Below are 20556 nucleotides of genomic sequence, written 5' to 3'. Positions count from 1 at the left end.
CAACCTGTGTTGTGATTGAAGCAGAGTGATATCAGGTAGCAAGCCATGCACAATATATACTTGGCACATGCCCAGTGTTCTGATTACATAAGGGTATGAGGGTATAAAAAGGGGAAGGTCCTTGAAATAAACAGACTCCATTTTTCCACTATCCTCAGGAGTCCACACATGGACATATGTTATTCACTTTCTGACAGGGAATAGATTCAAGGCATAGAAAAAAATCATGCAAAGAGACATACATGAACACTATGCTAGCGTGCTTAGTTATCATAAGTTTCCCCCTTTATTTCTCTCATTTTCTTTTTAAGAGTGGGGAATGGTGGGGAAAGAGACAATAATGATGCTCAAAAAAAAAAAAAAAAAAAGTCACTGAAATGGTTTTTGGTTTGTTTTCTTTTTTAAATAACAGAGAACAGAAAAAAGTTCAAAATAAGCTCCTAACAAGTGGGACAGTTTTAAAAGTAATGTGAACAATATATTATATGGTTAAAAAAACCAATCTGTCATTCTCTTTTCCTTACTCTTTCTCTTTAGCCATATCTAATTTGTTGCTAAATCTTATCTACTATCTATATATATTCTATTTTCCCAAGTCAGGTGATATTACCACCAATCAGGTGTAAAACTTGATTACTATGATCATGCTTGGACTATTACAATAGCCTTCTGATTGGTTTATCTGTATCAATCTCTCCCTATTCTAATTCATCCTCTAAAAAGACTCCACAGTGGTTTTGCTAAAGATACATTCACCCTCCTAGTCAACAAACTCCAAAGCTCCCTTTTAGCTCCTGTTAGATGACATATCAATTCTTCTGTTTCCCTTTTAAAACCTGCTATAACTATTCTAGTATTTTTACCAAGAAAATCTCAAATAGGGCCGTGAAGAGATGGGCACGACTAAAACAAGTGAACAACTAACTCAGCTTCTTTCTTCAATGCTAATCTTTTTATACTTCACTTCTCTCCTTCCAGAATCTAATGGCACCAGTCTTCTTGCGTGAGAGACTCCATTTCTTGAATCCATCCATTTTCGCTGGGTGTCCCCTATGCTTTCACTGCTCTTCTTCCTCACCTCCATCTCCTGATTTCCTGAAGTTCTTAAAGTCCTAGCTAAAATCTCTTCTTCTGAAAGAATCCTTTCCCAATTCCCCTTAATATGAGTGCTTTTCCTCACAAAGTACCTCCAGTTTGCCCTGTACATAATTTGTATGTGCACAGTTGATTGTTGGTTTTCTTTATTAGAATAGTAGCTAGAGTGAAATGAGTAGAACCAGGAGATCGTTGTATACTTCAACAACAATACTATATGATGATCAATTCTGATGGATGTGGCCCTTTTCAACAATGAGATGAACCAAATCAGTTCCAATGGAGCAGTGGTGAACTGAACCAGCTATACCCAGCAAAAGAACTCTGGGAGATGACTATGAATCACTACATAGAATTTCCAATCTCTCTATTTTTGTCCGCCTGCATTTTGGATTTCCTTCACAGGCTAATTGTACACTATTTAAAAGTCTGATTCTTTTTGTATAGCAAAACAACTGTTTGGACATGTATACATATATTGTATTTAATTTATACTTTAACATATTTAACATGTATTGGTCAACCTGCCATGGGGGGAGGGGAAAAATTAGAACATAAGGTTTGGCGATTGTCAATGTTGTAAAATTACCCATGCATATATCTGGTAAATAAAAACTATTAAAAAGAAAAAGAAAGAAAGAATAGTAGCTAGTCAAATTAATAATCTTTTCTCAATCTTCATTCAATACTCTTCAAAGTTGAGCCAGTATCTAAATTTAAGGAGTTAATGAGAATCTGTTGTAGCCTACATGTAGTCCACTAAACCATAAGCAGTGCTAAAACTGTTTTTCTTTCCCAGAAGCATAAGAAATGTTTCTAAAAGAAGGAGGAAATGACTGGGCTTCTTCCAAACACCAGCTTCAAATATCTAGATGCTAACTCTCAAATATCTGATCTCATGGTACTTTGTACTCTTGCCTTCAGGAATAATACTTTTGCAAGACAAGTGATAGAGATACACAAAAAGTACTTATTAAGTAACATAGGCTGCATTTTTTGGTGATAAGAATAGATTTTATCAGCAACTTTTCACCAATTATGGCTACCAAAGCTTAAGTTTGGCAAACATTTGTAGTCTCAAGGTCATTCAAGGAGCATTATCATTTCATTTTGTTCCAAATTTAGTACACCCAAGTAAAGAAAGAGTAACCCCTAAGTCTTCTCAGACACTGAAAAGGGGCTAGAGTCATTATAACCAGTTTTATATAGTATTTACAACATGATGGGTAGAATCTATAATTTAAGTAGATATTCATAAGTTAAGATCACTTGTTTGGATATTTCAAACCTATTAGAGGAAGGGAAAGGGAAAGAAGAAAAGGAAAAATGAAGGATATCAGAGTCTTAGGACATAAAACAGCGATAAAAAGTAATCTTAGAGTACATGGAGCCCAGCCTCTTTATTTTGCAAATGACCAAGAAAGCCCCTTTTGGGGGGGAAGAAGGGGAGCTGAGGCAATGGGGTTAAGAGACTTGCCCAAGGTCACACAGCTAGGAAGTGTTAAGTGTCTGAAGCCAGACTTGAAGTAAGGGCCTCCTGACTTCAGGGTGAGTGCTTTATCCACTGCAGCACTAGCTGCCCCATGCATCTTCAATATGATGTAATCACACAGTTGACAGACCTGGAATTAAAGAACCCAGGCCTCCTAATTCTTAGATTAGTATGCTCACTTTAGAATCAGTCTAGAGTATCCTTGTTGTAGTCAATTCCATAAACTGAAGAAGCAAAAGATCTCAGTGGCATTTGACAGAGAAGAAATCTAACATACAAATTTATCTATTCTGAACTTTCCCTATTTAATACTTTTTAGACCTAAGTCAGGCATTAAACCTAGACTTGGTTATCTAATGAGAATCTATCATAGCCTATAGTCCACTAAATTATAAGCAATGCTAACATTGTTTTTATTGGATAGAAACATCTATCTTAAGAAAAACAAAAGCCATAGGTCACCTCTCCTAACCAAACTAATATGGTCAAGTCAAGAAATATTTATTAAAGACCTGCTATGTATATTCAAGATATAAATATCTCTTTGATAAAATGAAAATTATCTCAAAGGGAAGGTACCAGCATCATGAGGTATTAGAAAGGGATTCTTATAGAAAGTGAAATTTTAGCTTGATTTGAAGGAATTGAGGGAAGTTAGGACACAATAGTATGGGAGAAAGAATGAAAAGAATGGGATATGGCTAGTTAAGCATGTATTTGAAAAATGGCAGGTTTTGTGAGGAACAGCAAGGAGGTCAGTATCACTAGCTCATACATAAAGAAGAATAAAATATAAGACTAGAGAGATATGAAGAAACCAGACTGTGAGGAACTTTAAATGCCAAATAGAGAATACGATCTTAGAGATACCAATGGAATTTATTGAACAGGGGTGACATGGGTAAGACCTGTTCTTAAGGTAATGAGGGGGAAGGAATTTAAGAATAGGAGACTAAACAGCAAGCTATTGCAATAGTCTAGGCAAGAGGTGGTGAAGGCCTGCATCTGCACAGTAGCAATGCCAAAGGAGAAATCCTTCCAGTGTCAAACATTATGGAAAGGAAGAAAAACACTATGGCATGAAGTTTCTAATGTAACTTTTGTATAGAGCTCCAACATTTTGTGTCACTCCATTAGACAGAAAGCAGTTGTGGACATCTAGAAGTGAACTCTCTAATATTTGATCTCACAACATTGTGTACTCCTCCTATCTATGATTAAGGGTATATCCAGAAGGCCAAGGTCCTAAAAGAGACAGATACATAAAAAGTATTTATCAAGAAACACAATATGTATTTTTGATGATAAAAATAGATTTTATCAGCAACCTTTCACCAATTATAGCTACTGAAGCTTGTTAAATTTGGTAAACATTGATATGGTCTCAAGGTCATCCAGGGAGCAATTACTATAATAACTTTGTTCTAAATTTGGCACACTGAACAAAGTCAAATTCAGTCACAGGTAAGAAAAGATCCAACTACAGAATTAATAGATAGTAATACAAATTACTACAAGATCATATTTTGGAGACATCATTTCTAGCTGTTCATAGCTGCCCTCTGCCTTATGGAATGATATTGTCCTCTACACATGTCGGATTAGAAACCAGGTGCCATATTGATGGTATTGCTCTTTTTTCCCCCATCATTTAATTTTGGAAGGCATTTCAAAATATAATCTCCTTATCACTTTTGCTAAATTGTAACTCCTTGAAAGTGGGGACTGTGTCTTTCTTATTTTTATATCACTACCAGCATCCAACACATTCAGTGCCTTGAAAATGCAAGACATGCTATTACTGAATGAAGCTGTAGGAAAATCATGAAATCATGCTGAATGGGTCCACTACAAATTTGTAATGAGAACTTCAACTGAGTCTCACTGTTTCAAGGCATTCCTTTAGTACCCCCTAATTAGTTCACTATAGCAGCTTTTTCAAACCTTTTAATCCCTCCTCAAACTTTCCTCAAACTCAAACTGTCTCTTCCCCTCCCTCTCAGTTGAGAATCTAGCTTCATATTTCACTGAAAAAATTTGAGAACATTTGTCCAGAGCTTCCTCTTCCACACTATTCCTAATTTCACAATTTAGATGACTCCTGCCACTATTATCACACAGAGAAGGAGACTTTTTCATTGCCAAGGTATTCTCATGCCCAAGTGATCCTATCCCATTCTGTCTTCTCAAGCAGATTTCTATCATTTCCACCCACTCATTTATCTTCAAACTTTCCCTATCTATTGGTTGCTTCCCTAGTACCTACAAAACAAGCCCATGTCTCCTCCATTCTGAAAATACTATCATTTGATCTATCCATTCCCACTAGTCACTGTCCTATATCTCTTAAGCTCTTTGTGGCTAAACAGCTTGAGAAGGCTGGCTACAATGGTTATCTTCACCTTCTTTCCTCTCACTCTCATCTAAGTGTCTATAGTTTCAATCACAACATCATCATTTAATCAAAACTGTTCTCTCTAAAATTAACATTAATCTCTTAATTGTCAAATATAATAGCCTGTCCCCAAAACTCACCCTTTTTGATTTTTCTATACCCTTTGACACTGTCACTCTCTCCTCCCTGATACTTTCTTCTCTGTGTTTTGTGATACTATTTTCTCCTGCTTTTCCTCCTATTTTTCTGACTGCTCCTTCTCAAATTTATCCAAGTCACACCTGTTAACCATGGAAGTCTTAAAGAGTTTTGCTCTGAGCCATCTTTTCTCTACAGTATTTAATTTGGTGATCTTATCTGATCCTGTAGATTTAATTAATACCTCTTTCTAGATGATTCTCAAATCTACTTATGTGACACTAACCCCTCTACTAATCTCCAGCCTTACATCTCCAATTGTTATTATGCATTTCAAGATAGCTATCCTATAGATGTCTTAAGCTCAACATATATAAAACTAAACTCATTATCATTCTCCACCTACTTCCAAACTTTCCTAGTACTGTTAAAAGGCCTACAATCCTCCCAGTAACCCAGGCTCAGAAACTAGGTGTTACCCTCAATTTCTTGCTCTCCTCCCTCAATATCTAATCTGTGGCCAAGTTTTGTCAATTTTGCCTTTGAAACATTTCTTCCTTCTTTGCACTATCCTGACACCACCCTAGCAGAATCTCTTATTACCTCATACCTAAATTTTTATAATTGTCTGTTAGTTGGTCTCCATGCCATAAGTCTCTCTCTACTCTGAGCTATCCTCATCTAAGTTGTCAAGAGTCATCTTCCTAAAGGACAGGTCTGACCATAATCACTTTCTTACTTCCTCCAATGGTTCCTTATTACCTCCAAGATCAAATACAAAATCTTCTGCCATTCATAGCCTTTTATAACTATTTCTTATAAGTTATACATACTTTGCAATCAAGTGATACTCCTTGCTATTCCCAAAACAAGACACTTCATCCGGATGTTCTCTCTGGCTATACTCCATGAATAAAATGTTCTCCCATCTCATCTTCCCTAGCTTCCTTCAAGTTGTAGCTAAAATTCCACCCTCTACAGGAAGCCTTTCCTAATCCCCTTTACTCTAAAACCTACCCTTATGTCTTGATAATTTCAAATTTATTTTGTACATAACTCATTTGTATATAGTTGCTTAGATTTTTGTCTTTTCATTACACCAAGAGCTCCTTTGTTACTACTGGGATTATCTTTTGCCTTTCTTTGCTCTTCCCCATGCTTAGCATAGTGCCTGGACTATAATAAATAATTCCTGACCTATACAGTCAGATTGTTAAGGGTCTTTAATACTAAGATAAGAAGTATGGACTTATTTAGTAGGCAAAAGAGAGCTATTGAGGGATTTTGAACAGAAAAGTGACATATTTCGAACTATATCTAAGGATGATTAATTCAATGGCATATGTAGGAAAGACTGGAAGGGAAAAGGACTATTTCAGAAGTATAAGCTTATATTAGTGATATGGTTGCAACAGAAAGAGGAGGACAATATCAAAGTAGAATTACCAGGATGTGCTAACTGAATACAAATAACTAGTTCTTTAATAATAGTGGGAGCATTATAGAAGATATTAAGAGAGAAAAAAGGAGGAAGAAGGAAGGGGAGGGTTAGGTTAACTTAGAATAAGTTACCTAAATATGAGGTAAAAAATAATTAAAACCTCACAAAGCTGAAGCTGGCCTTTAAATATCCCATCTTCTAACCACACAAGCTTCAAGAAATGAGCTCAAAAAAAAGTTGTATAACAAAAGGAGCTAGAAAATAAATCTGACTGAAAAATGATAAATAAAGGGAGGAATACTTGATATTGTTGTTAGGGCAACCTCTGTTATACCCATTACAAAACACAGAGATCCAGTTTACTTCTATGAACCTTTCCCTTTAAAGCTTCTACCTCAGCTATAGTTTTAGATCAAATCAAAGTAGCTTTTGAATGCAAAGAATTTTATCAATCATGTGGATCTTATAAAATTCCCTAAATAGAATCCTAATTATATTTAATAGCCATACAAAATAATATCTAGCTCCAGTTTAAATGATGACTGAAAATAAAATAGAGAAAAGAGTGCTTATAAAAAACATTATATTCAATGTCTAAACACCCCAAGTGTACTTTAGTGTCTATCATTAATTTGGTATAAAATCTTCAATATTTCACATCTTTGAATCTCAATTTCCTCAACCATAAAAGGAGATAGTTTAAATCTATTATTCCTAAAGTCCATTTCTCTCTAATGACTTTATTGCTCCCTAACCCCAGGTAAAAGAACTGTTTCTAAGACAATGGCTCTAAAAGTCTACTGTGCAATCCTGATTTAGAATGACTAATGCCTACAGCAGAGATAGTTCCTTGTTTGAACAAATGAAACACACCTGGGCTGGAAGATAAACCCAGGTTTCCTGGATGACTCTGTTCTTTCTATACCAAGCTATCTATCATGATCTTTTCATCACTACATTTCAAGGCAAGCCTATCAACTTAAAAGGAGGAGGCAACTAAAGATAGTTTTAGCTTCTACAACTTTTGCCCAAAATTGGATTACTGAAGAGAATGATAAAGTTAGTCCTGGTGAAGCAAGTTGTGTGGTCCCTTTAAGTAACTGTATTTCCTATTGATCTGTGATTCCTTTCAGAATCCCAGCCCCTCCTGGCTAAGGGATATCCTCCCCAGACAAGTTGTCTTTCCAGGATGCCAGAGCCTTTGATTCAATTACAAATCCTGGTCAAAAAGCATCCCTTTGAATTCCAATGGGAGATTAGAGCTTGTCCCAGCCCCCACTGGGTCTGAGCCAACTTGGGCTCTCACAACCCCTATTCTGACTTGTTTGGGCTGCCCAGCCACCACTGGTTCTGATTTGTTCCATATCCCAGCCCCCACTAAGACAATCAATATAAAAAAAGCCAAACTAAAACCCTCTGTTTGCAGAGGTTTCAAACATGCCAGCTATGCTATGCTTGGCACGCCAAGGGCCTCTGTCCATTGGAATACTCTTTCCAGGGCCATCCTCTCTTTACCCTCACCTATTTCCCTAACCAGACTTTAACTTTACTTCCAATCCCCATAATAAACCTCTTATCAATCTAGGTTTTCAGGTCTGCAAATTCCTTTACAGGGTACTCTGAGCAGCCAGAAAGGAGTCCCCAAAACTCCCTACCTTTGTGCTGAATCCCAAGGGGGTGCAGAGGAGCCAAATCTCTCCATTTGGTTCCCAGAACCTGGAACCTGCCACTAGACTTCATCATTTAACTCCCTGACCACCAGAAACCTTAATCTCATTTTGGTTCCCTATATCTAGACTTTATCACTGGAATTATACAACTTCCTGTCCTTAAAAATTATTTGAATATCCTTCAGACTTATTTGACATTATTCCTTTCCATTCATATACTTTATGTTGCTACTAAGTTGGGAAAAACAGGCTCAGGAACATCTCTCACCTCCAGATTCCTTGCATTTCTTTGAGCTGTATCTCTGGTTATAATCACACACATCTTGCACCTGTAATGTAACCTTCTCTTCAAGATTCAAATCAAATGCTACCTTCTTGAGGAATTTTTTTTATTTGCCCCAACTAATCATTTATTTCAGTTCAATAAGTGTTAATATTGTAAAAACCTACCATAGGGGGAAAAACTCGGGGGAAAAAAAAAAGGAAAAAGTTACTACCTTTAAGGAGTATACTCTCTACACCAGTGGTCCTCAAACTTTTTAAATAGGGGCCAGTTCACTGTTCCTCAGACTGTTGGAGGGCCAGACTATAGTAAAAACAAAAACTCACACTCTGTCTCCGCCCCTCAGCCCGTTTGCCATAACCCAACAGATTGTAGTTTGAGAACCCCAGCTCTACATGCTTATAAAGGGCTACAATTTGCAAACAAAGAAGCAAATACAAGGTAATCTGAAGAGGGAGAAACACTAACAATTTGGGAGATTCACATCTAAGAAGTAACAACTGAGAAACGTCAGCTCTTTTTGTTTGTATCCTCTGAGCTTCAAGTATGGTAGTCAATGACTAAATGTAACATTCTGACATTGTAGCTATTCCCCTATGAAATTTCTCCGCCACCCTTTCTGATAGTCAATCTTCTATTTAAAAACATAAGATTTTCGTTATTATACGGCTTAACAGAAGAAATATCAAGGTTTTTTTTTTTTTTTTTTTTTTTTTTTTTTTTTTTTTTTTTTTGCCCAGCATGAAGAACATGGAAATATGTTTAGAACTGCCCATGATTAATTTCTATTGGTTTGCGTGCTCTCTAGGGGAGAAGGAGGAGATAAGGTTTTGCAAAGGTAGATGTTGAAAACTATCTTTGCCCGTATTTGGGAAAATAAAATACTACAGAGAAAAAGACATATAGGAATGAGAGGATGAACTCTTCCAAGTCTAGGGGAAGTCACTTGCTTCTGGGGCCGCGATCGCAAGGAAACCGCAAACCCAAGTGGTTACGGGTCACAACTGCAGCAACACCGGGGAAGGGCTGGGGAGGGGGGGAGAAAGCAGCGTTTCCTTCAGGCCTCGCGCGAGGACAAGTTTGGGCCGAGCACGACAGACTTAGGGGGGCAGTATCTATTCCACGACCGCTTCACTGGGTGATCCCGGGCAAGTTACCCCCCTCGATTTCCTCTTTAGAATGAACGGGCCCGCCAGAAACGCTCCTACGGCCCCCAGGGCGCTCGTTTTAGGACTTATGCAAACAGCTTCGCGGCGGGTGTGGCAATGATGGAGAAGCAGGCCAGGAAGCCGGCGGGACCAAGCTAAGGGCCCGCTTTAGATTCCCCCCTCCCCGCCCTCCTCAGTAACAGGCGGACTCCTTCCTAGTCTCCCAGCGTTTCAGTAGTCACTCCTCTCCAGAGAGGGCGCCCCGTCCCCCGCACAGGTGCACACAAGCCCAGGGTACAGACAGGTGTAAGTCATACTGACAGACCCACCCACACAAGCGATGACAGAAACAAGCACAGGGCGCTCTCCGGGGGGCTGCCCCTCTACACCCTGAGACAGATGCACAACCGCGGGCGCAATGGCACAAAGAAACGAACATGGAAACATACACACTCATAAACACGCTCCCAGTCCCGTCCCTAATCTTTCCCCAGCCCCGCCCTGGAAACGCCCCTTGCCGCCGCCCAAAGGACTGACACCCGGTGGGGGACCTTGGTCCGGACCCCAGCACCTCCTGGAAGGGCGCCAGTCCAGCGAGCCCCGGCTCCCCAGCATCCTGACTCACCTGTTCCCGCCTCCAGCCCCGGCCTCCAGCCTCAGCGCCCTCCCCAGAGCCATTCCCGGGCTCTTCCGGCTCCGTCACGTGACCCCGAGAGACCGGCCGGCTGCGATCATGTGCCGCAGCGTTCAGCTGACCGGGCCTCGCCTCCAACACCCTCCTCCCGCTCTCAGATGGCTTTCTTTCTCCTCAAGCACTCTTATGCCCCCTGGCGGCGGACTTCTGCACTATAGGAGATGTCCCGGAGAGAGGGAGAAGGAAAAGGAGAGAGGAAAATGAAGGAAGAAATAAAATGGAGGAGAAAGGAGAAAAGAAGAAAATGAGGGGAAGATAAGGAAAAGGGAGGAAGGAGGAGCAAGAAAGAGGAAGGAGGAGAAAAAAGAATGGAAAAGAAGAAAATGAGGGGAGGATAAGGAAAAGGGAGGAAGGAGGAGCAAGAAGGAGGAAGGAGGAGAAAAAAGAATGGAAAAGAAGAAAAGGGATGGAGGAGGGAAAGAATAAAGGAGAAAAGAGGGGGAAGAGGAAGAAAAGGAAGGAGGGGGAAAAAGAGGAAGGAGAGATAAATAAGAGGAGAGAGGAGAAGTAGAAAAGAGAAAGGGAAGAGAGTAGAAGAAGTGAAGAGGAAAAGGGAAAGAGGAGAAGAAGAGAATGGAGAAGAGAAGAGAGGAGGGAAGGGGAAGAATGGGGAAAAACAGGAGGGGAGAAAAAAAGCAAAGGAGAAGATGAAGAGGAGACAAGGAAGGAGGAAGAGGAAGGAGAGAAAAAGTTGTAAGAAGGAGGGATAGGAGAAGAGGAGAAAGAGGTAAAAGGGGGAAGAGAGAGAGAATGGGGAAGGAGGAGGGTTAGGGGGCAGTAAAAGGTGAAACGTTATTCTATTTTTATCAGAAATTTCCAAAGAAACTGGGGGTGTTCAGTCTGGAGAAGAGTCTGAAGGGCTTGCCACACAGAGTCAGGCTTCTTGAGTTTGTCTCCAGAGCAGTCTCAGGAATATTGAGAAATTGTTAATGATCACATTTGGACTCAATATCAAGGAAATCTTTAACAATTAGAGCTGTCCAGAACTGGAAGGAGCTGTCTCAGAAGCTAGGGGCTTGGCAAAGAAGGCTGGATGACCATAGGTTGGGGATGTTGTCCTAAGAGCTTTCTTATAGGTGTTTGGGTTGGAGTCATTGAATTTGTAAATCTTTCTGGTAACTGATATTCTGTGGAATGGTGTGGGATTGTGGAGGGAGAGGCAAGAAGAGATGACCTTGCAAGGAAGGCTTTAGCACCCTAACTCAGGCCCTATACTGGCCGCTGGAACTGTACCTAATTTGCAACAAACAACAGCTACATCTTTCTTCATTTGGTCATGTTCCATTCCTAGGTCAGTTTATATTCCAGGGAACCTGATCTCCCATGCCCCTAATATAAGTCTCTCTAAGTTTAGTTAAGGTCAGGAGGACATTTTGTATCCATCAATAAGTCAATTAATAAGTATCTATTAAGTATCAATTATAATCAATAAGTCAATTAATAAGTATCTATGGGCCAGGCTCATTTGATATTAAAGGAGACAGTTTGGGCACATGTAGTCCAATTTTATTGAGACTAGAATACATGAAGAGGAGCACTGTGTAAAATGAAACCCATAGGTCAGTAGTTTCCACCCAGAGATGTACTGGAGCTTGTAAATAGATTGATTAATTTTCATTGTCAATATTTATACTCTGAAAGTTGAAAAGCTGCAAATCAAGTTATGATTTATTGTGTTGTTGATTGTCTAGACTTACAAGGATAATAATGCAAATTAAACTTAAAACAGTATTTGAGTACATTTTTACCCCCAGAAAATTAGCTGTTAAACATTTACTAATACACTACTGTTCCCACCTGATAAGAAGGACCTGTAAAGACCCTTAACTCCTCTTGCCTATTGCTACTGCTTAGGTAGGAATGGAAATGTCAGCATCGACATTTCCCTAATGCTAGCTAAAAGCTTCCCTTTAAAAGCACTCAGGAACACAAGAGTTCAAACTGTAAGAAAGTTTTATTTATATAGTAAAGGAGATGGAGAGAACATGTGCCTGGGTTTACACAGAGTCACAGAGCCCCTCCAATCCCCATAAATCTATAAAATCTCTATGACTTGTCATATTGCCTCCTCCTTAGAAATGATGTGCTGGTAAATATTTAACAATCCACAAAACACCCATATATCTGGGATGCATTTTAAATTTAACCTGCATTGTTAACATTTCTCTATCTTTCTCTTCAGTCTAGACAAGCAACAAAACAATAAATTAAGTCCTAATTTATAGTCTTTGTTTACCAATTCCCAAAAAGTAAATATACTGGAAAAAAAGGTAGCTCCAAGATTCCTCTGGCTCTAAGCCTAACAAAGCAAGTTAGAGGTCATTTCTCTTTGACAATACTCCTTTTAGGTCCCTTTGTCTGAGTCATATTTTGTTCTTTTGCTGAAAGCTTTAGCTTTTCTTTTCTTTTTCTCCATAATTTTTAGTTGTTATAGTGTTGTGTCTCCTGATCCTCAGATCTATTGCTGTCCTAAGATATGCTCCCAAATGAGTTTGTTCATTTTACTAGTGCTTTTGCTCAGTTCTACCTCATCATTTCCCAAATTCTCAAAGGTAAACTTTATTCCAACAAGAGTTTCCATTATTTTTTGCAATTTTATGGAAAAAATTCCTCTAGTGTCTCAACTAGCAGTTTCATTTCTTTCATAGGTCTAAGCTAGAGCGCTTCAAGCGTTTTGAAACTTCACCTTCTTTTACACCCATTTTCTCAACAAAGATCTCTTCTGAACAGTAGTGGGAATGCCTTCTTTGACTGTTCAAAGAGGTTTTTTCCCCCTTGGAATTATTAAGATATGGTGAGTCAGTCCTATTTGCATTTTTCCCCACTGTGTCTAACCAGATTGCCTCACATGTATCTCTTACAATATTCTAGGGTTCAAAGTGGGCACTTGTACTTCACTTACCTTTTAGTCTCCTGTCTTCCTTTGTGGCAGCTGGGCTGGATTACGCAAATTGCCCCAGGCTTTTCTCAAAACTCTCGGGGAGAAGAGCAGAGATAACAGTTCCTAAGAATCTATGGAGAGATTTTTGAGGATTTGTGCCTCAGAGACAGAGGTGGTAGCCTTGCTCTGGGGACAAAGATGTGTGCCTTTTCTATAGAAACTAGAGGAAAGAATAAAATACTAGATATTTGGGTTTTTTTTTTCTACTATAGGCAAGAGAAAGACACTGAATGTTTTTTTTTCCTGAGACAATTTGGAGTTAAGTGACTTGCCCAGGGTCACACAGCTAGGAAGTATTAACTGACTTCAGGGATGGTACTCTATCTACTGTACCACCTAACTGCCCTGAATGTTGTTAACTAAAATGGTGTCATAGACTTATGTCTTAGGAGAATTGTTTTGGCAAATATGTCAAGCACTGACACACTGCCAAGGGAAGACCCTGGAGGCAGGGTAACCAATGAAACGACTATGGCAATAATCCAGTAAGAGGAAAAGTCAGATGGAGAAAATTAGTCAAGTGCTGTATAGAAGTCCTGGAAAGAGACAGCATCCAAAAAGAGGAAGATGGTTAACAATAGCTAATGTTGCATAAAATTCAGGAAGGATGATAGCTGGGGTGAGAGAAAGCCTTCATATGTAACAACCTTTGAGAAAGTAATTCCCAAAGAATGGTGATATCAGAAGCCAGATTGTACAGGATTGAAAAATCAGTGAGTGTAGGGAGTGATTTGGAAAAAAGCAGAAAGGTTATACTGGATAAGGAAAGAGGCTGTCTCATCCTCTAGCAAAGGAAGATATGATAGGTGAAGATCAAGAAAACTTTAGAGTTGTGATAGAGGAAAATTAAGGAAATCCCTGATAGATAGATTTAGCCTTCTCAGTACAGTAGAAAACTATCATCTTCTGGAAGAAAGTAGTTTGGAGATATAGTTGAGGCCTTGAGAGAGAAATATTCGGAATAATCATTGGGGGGAATATAATAGTCAATCAGTTGAATAAAAGTATTGCTCTATAGCAATGGAAGGTTTAAATTATATTACATGGATTTGTAATGATAAAACTATACATAAATTCACAATTTCCTACAGTTATGCTCAGAAGGTAGGGAGTTAAACAGAGAAGATAGATGGTTACTCTGGGTAGCCCAGAGTTGAATGTCAGCAGTATTCAGGTAACTGAAAATTAAGTGATAAGGGATTTTATGGTAGAGGTTGAGTGCCTTGTTGAATTGTAAAATAGATAGATAGATAGAATGTACACATATAAACATGCATACACTACATATAAACTATCAACTATAAATTATACATTAGGAAAAATTATAAATGGAAATGAGAACAGATCAATTCTTTTTGTACAGCAAAATAAGTTTGGACATGTATACATATATTGTATTTAACTTATACTTTAACATATTTAACATATATTGGTCAACCTGCCATCTGGGGGAAGGGATGGGGAGAAGGAGGGGAAAAGTTGGAACAAAAGGTTTTGCAATTGTCAATGTTAAAAAATTACCTATGCATATATCTTGTAAATAAAAAGCTTATTTTTAAAAAATGAGGACAGAGCAGGGAGGGATGGAAGTTGTACAGATTAAGGTAAGGATGCCAATGAAATTTGAGAAGAGGGAAGCAATATAGTCATTGATTTAGAGGTGAGGTAGAAGGTTCCTTAATGACTGTTTAATCCAATCTCTTCATTTTACAGATAAGGAATTGAAGCTGAAGAAGTACAAGCAAGCTTCCATTTTTGTCGTTTTGTTATTTCAGTAGTGTCTGTTCTGACATTTGGAGTTTTCTTGGCAAAGATGCTCAAGTGATTTGCCATTTCCTTCACCAGTTTATTTACAGATTAGGAAACTGAAGCATACAAGGTTAAGTGAATTGACCAGGGTCACACAATCATTGGAGGCCAGATTTAAACTTGGAAAACTGAGTGTTCCTGTCTCCAAGCCTGGTCTCAATTTGCTGTGCTATCTGGTTGCCTCAAATAAACATTAAAAGTATGATTTAAATCAAGTCCTCCAACTCCACAACAACATTTTATTCCACAGTTCTTCCTCTCAAAGGTTATCTGGAAAGCCAGAGATTGTGATCAGAGAAGGAAATTTCAAAGTTTGAGATTTCAAACTTTATTCAGTAGGCCACAATATACTTTGAAGGATTAGTTTTTTAAAAAACTTAATACTTTTTGTATTTTTGTCACATTCATTCTGGAAAGGGGAAGGGGAACCCCTCCCAACTCTGAATCCTCCTCTGGAAAAGGAAAAATAGAAACTAGTAAAAGCACATGTTACAACAACAATCTGACAAGTGCATTAGTAGTTCCTTGTCTTTCAGCTATTAGGCCGGAGGTTTTAGAAGTAGGCCTGACACCAACATTCTGTTATTAAGGTACAAGTAGGGATAAAATGAGGCATTTGGATGTCATTTAAAGGGACTAAGCCCTAACAAGGCAAGGATATTCAACAAGAATATAGTGGCACTTAGCTTAAGTAGGCTTGGTCCCCTTCAATTCCATATACAACCATATCTGGACAACAGGATAGGATATTGTGACTATTGTAGTCTATACATCCATTAAGTTAGAGGGGAAGCCACTTAGCACAGCTAGGAATTGTAGAGGGCTGAAACTCTAAAAAGGTGTGCTTGAATCAGATAGCAGAGCACTTAAGGCTAATTACTTATTTGTTGTGAGATAATGACTCTATATACATCTTTAGATGAGATGGTGATATGAAGGCTCTTCTTATCATTAGTGCTTGTTCAATGTTTGGTGGTAAGATAATCATAGGCATGGATTAGAGGGCTGAAGGAGAAAGGTCAGAGTCACTTGGCTGCAGGACAAGAAGAAGAGACGGTGGAGACTCCGGACTCCAGAATCCAGGATTCATCTTTGGCAAGCCACATGGCAGCTTGCCTGCTTCCTTCACTTTTCCCCCTAACAACCAAGAACTTTGATTGATCTTAACTCTGACTGATCCTGAGGCCCTCCAGGGAGCTAGCCTGGACATTATAAGGAGCCACCAGGAATTTGCATGAAGAAAGCTAGGGGTATACCTTGACCAAACCCTGAGTCAGAAAAAATCCTGCCTGTGCTTCCTTTTCTGAATGCATGATGGTGGCTGAGGGAAAAAGGAAAACCCTGCCTGATAAATAGTGGTTTTCTCACTGGAGGTCAGGGAAATTTTCTGTTTTCTAGGATTATTGTTTGTTTTTTTAAAATTTGCTTAGAATTTAGCTTTCTTTTAGTTAAATTTTCATTTACTCTGGAGTAATCATATAAATATATGTGATTTCACTTATTTCACTTTGTAATAAAAATTTATAATAAAAATATTTCATTTTTTAAAATTCCATATATATATATATATATATATATATATATATATATATATATATATATATATATATATACACTCTTTAAGCACAATTCTGTTCAATTACATAGGTTTTCCAGATATTCATCTTTGTATGTGGACCTATTTTATTTCCCAATTTATTTATTTTACTATATGTTGGAATTGTATTTCACTCTTTGACTTCCTTGAGGAATACTTCTAAAAGTCGGATTGCTAGATTATAGATATTGAAGGGAAATTATATGATAAGATTTGTGCATAAGGAAAATCCTGAGTCATTATGTGGCATTTTAATAATAGAAGCCTGTTTATCTCAAACAAGGGAGTCAATAATATTGTTTTCTGTCCTGGTCACATTATGTCTACAATATTATATTTGCTTTGGGGCAGCACATTTTACAATGAACATTGAGAGACTTCAGTGGCTACAGAGAATCAACTAATTAACAAAGATACATTAATCATTTGCTATATGCCAAGTATTCTTTCTATGCTAAGAATACAATGGCAAAATATAAAATAGTCTCTGAAATATGTAAACCCCACAGTCCCTTGAGAATATAAACTCTCAAAGAATTTATATTCATTGGGAAGGGTTCAGGAATAAAACATGTACAATAACAGATATACATATGTAATTATAGACATATATATACACACATTATATACTCATACATATATAATACAAGGTAATTTGGGGAATAGGTACAAGCAGCTGGGAGTGGAGTAGAGTCAAGAAATGCCAGTTTTAAAGGTGATACTTAAACTGATGAGAAGGTAATATTTGGGCTGAGTAATAATGTACCATTGAACTTTTAGGTTTTCCAAATGCTTTGCATACATTATTTCATTTGATCCTAACCACAACCTGTGAGGTAGGTATTATTATCCTCATTTAACAAAGGAGAAAGTGAAGAACAGAAAAGAGGGAGTTAGGATCAAAGGGAGAATTAAAATACAAGTGTGACTTGATTTGTAAGTACAGTAGTCTTTCCATTTTTATCACAGTTCCTCTCAGAGAAGGGTGAATGAGATGGGGAGAGTAAGACATGACTAGGTCATTTTAAACAAGTTTATTATTGATAGGTTTGTAGGCAGTGAATAGCACTGTGCAAGTCACATCAGTTTCCTCATCTGTAAGGGGCCTTTAAATGGGTGCCACAGTGCATCGGGAGATTGAGGCCGGAAGTAATTTCTGTGGATATTAGGACTGCCCTTGGGCATACTGTCCTGGCCATATTGAGATAGCTTCGTAATGGGTGACTCTCTCGCTGATTGGCTGTGTGTGTGACCTCACAAGCCCTATATAAGCCCACTGCAGGCAGCAGGCGGCCTCTTTAATCTGGCGCTCTTCACCCTGGCTCCCTAGCCTGGGTGGCCAAGCCAAGATGGATAGCCAAAAGAGGTAAGGGTTTTGGTAGTGAACACATGGGTCTTCTGACCAGGTGTTCACTCGGGAACCAACAAGTCAGGGCATCAGTCAGGGCATTATGTGAGTAGGTATAATAAAGGCTTTTAAGATTACACGTGGTTGTTCTTGAGTGCGCTACCAGTTATTAAGCTATAGATTCAAGAGATTGTGGCCAGAGACCTTTGAAGGCCTCAGAGGAGGCGAGCCGGGTAGAGCTCACACTGCAAAGGACAGTGGTCAAAGGTACTCTGGTGGGTCTAGGACAGAATAGTAATTGTAACTGCCAGGAGAGCACGTTACACTCATCTATAAAATGGGCATAATAATAACACCTATACCCCAAGGTTGTACGGATCAAATGAAATAATGCAAGCAGAATGCTTTGCAAACCTTAAAACATTATATTTGTTGTTGTTATTCAGCTGTTTCAGTAATATCCAACTCTTTGGGATCTCATTTGGAAATTTTTTGGCAAAGAAAATGGTTTGTCATTCCTTGTCCAACTCACTTTTCAGATTAGGAAACTGAGCTAAACAGGGATAAATGACAAAACTAGTAAGTATCTGGAGGTCAGATCTGAACTCAGGAAATTGAATCTTCCTGACTCTAGACCCACACTCTATCCATTGTCCCACCTACCTGCCTCAAAGAAATATACAATTGCTGGCTATTGATATTGTTATTATTACTTATAAATTTACAACTGGGAAAGACCTTAGAAATTATTTAGTCTTAGCCCCTCATTCTACAGGAATGTTCTACAAAGAGAATAATGTAGAAACATTAAGTGACTTGTCCAAGAAAATATAAGTAATTAGGGGCAGAGCCAGGATTCAAATCCATCCCTCATGTACCATGCTGCCTCCACAAAGTGTGATATTCCTTCTGTGTAGATCATCATAAGGAATTATTGAAGAAACTGAAGCTGTTTAAGTTGAAGAGATGTGGTAGGATAGGGATAAGGAGAAGACTATGAAAGCTGTCTGAAGAACTGTGATGAAGAGGAGAAATTGGATTGAATTTTTATACTCCAACAGAGAAAACTAGAACTGCTGGCTAGAAGTCACAGGGAAGCAAATTTCAGCTTAATAGAGGGAAAATTTTCTTAATGATCAGAATTGTCACACAATGGAATGGATTGTCATACAAAGTGTCATACATATCACTGAAAGTCTTCAAGCAGAACTTAGATTACCTTTTATTGGGAGTGCTCCAGAGGGAATTTGTGTTTTAGGTGAAATGAAATAATTTTCCAACTCTAAGATTCTATGAATAAGAAAGAAGAAAAGGCAACAAGACTAGGAATGAGCATTCCCTTATAATCTAAGCATTTTCAAATCAGTAGTTGCTTTACTTCCCAATGTAGAAAAGAAAAGTTTTTCACATAATTTGCCTAGTTAATGACGATGGTCCTTACCAGCTTTGAGAGTCTATGATTTAGTGATCAATAGACAAGCTCCAGAAGGTCACTGCTAGCCTGCAAATACCTCTGATGTTCCCTAATGGTGATCTAATTAGAACAATGAAGCATAGAGCTCCTCCATAAGCACAAAGGCACTTTAACTCATTCTCTTTATTTTCTAAAATTTTATTTGTTTTTAGATCTACATTCTTTCCCTCCTACCTCCCCATGCCTTCCCCTTCCCTTTGGGAAAGCAAGAAAAACAAAACTCTTGGAATAAAAATGTATATTTAAACAAAACAAATTCACAGAATTGGCCATCTCACTCAGTTTCAAAGCCTAACACACCTATTCTTTTAAATATAAATACAGCTGCCTCACAGAACTGGAGAACTATTGGGTTGTTTAAGGTGCTCCAGAGTCCAATTAGGTCATACCTTGGAAGAGAAAACCAGAAATCTACAATCAATGTAAATTTAATTTAGGAGACCAACTGTTATCTCAGTTTTGTTGCTTCCTGACAAAAAGGCTTTGATGCTGAACCAAGGCAATAGGTTAGAGTGAAAAGGATTCTGAAATCATGTCACTTCCCTGCTTCTCAAATTCCTCATCTTTAAAATGGGATAGAAGAATTGGACTAGTAAGAATTGCTAGCATTTATATATTGCTTTAAAGTTTACAAAAACTTTACAAATATTCCTTCATTTGATCCTTATAACAACTGTAGGAGATAGATCCTATTATTATCCCTGTTTTACAAATGAGGAAACTGAGATAGGGATTAAGTCACTTGCCCAGGGTCATATAGTCTGCCAGTCTAAGGCTGGATTTAATCTGGGCTCTTCCTGAATTTAAGTCCTAGTTCTAAGCATTATGTCATCTAACAGCCTCTCCAGATGTCTTCACCAGTCTCTTCTACTTCTATGATCTAGGATTTTATGCAACTCATTCATTTAACATATAACGGAGCAAACAGAAGCCTTCCAAATAAGGAAGGGTTTGTTCAATGTCACAAAGGCAACAAATAGCATAGTCATAATCCAAATCCAGATCCTCTGACTCCAAATCCAGTCCCCTTT

General features: G+C 38.3%; 1 protein-coding gene across 1 annotated transcript in view; it reads right to left on the bottom strand.

The window, feature by feature from the left end:
* LOC141556906 (proton-coupled amino acid transporter 1-like) overlaps positions 1-10415 on the bottom strand; it is a 59685-nt gene extending 49270 nt beyond the window's left edge. The window contains exon 1 of the mRNA XM_074291849.1: positions 10288-10415. The gene's annotated coding sequence lies outside the window, so the exon portion shown is untranslated. The remainder of the gene's footprint in view (positions 1-10287) is intronic.
* Positions 10416-20556: the final 10141 nt, after the last annotated feature.

This window comes from Sminthopsis crassicaudata, chromosome 2, assembly GCF_048593235.1.
Source record: "Sminthopsis crassicaudata isolate SCR6 chromosome 2, ASM4859323v1, whole genome shotgun sequence".
Taxonomy (NCBI): Eukaryota; Metazoa; Chordata; class Mammalia; order Dasyuromorphia; family Dasyuridae; genus Sminthopsis; species Sminthopsis crassicaudata.
Note: the sequence above shows the minus strand (reverse complement) of the source record. Positions and strands in the feature narration are given on the sequence as shown.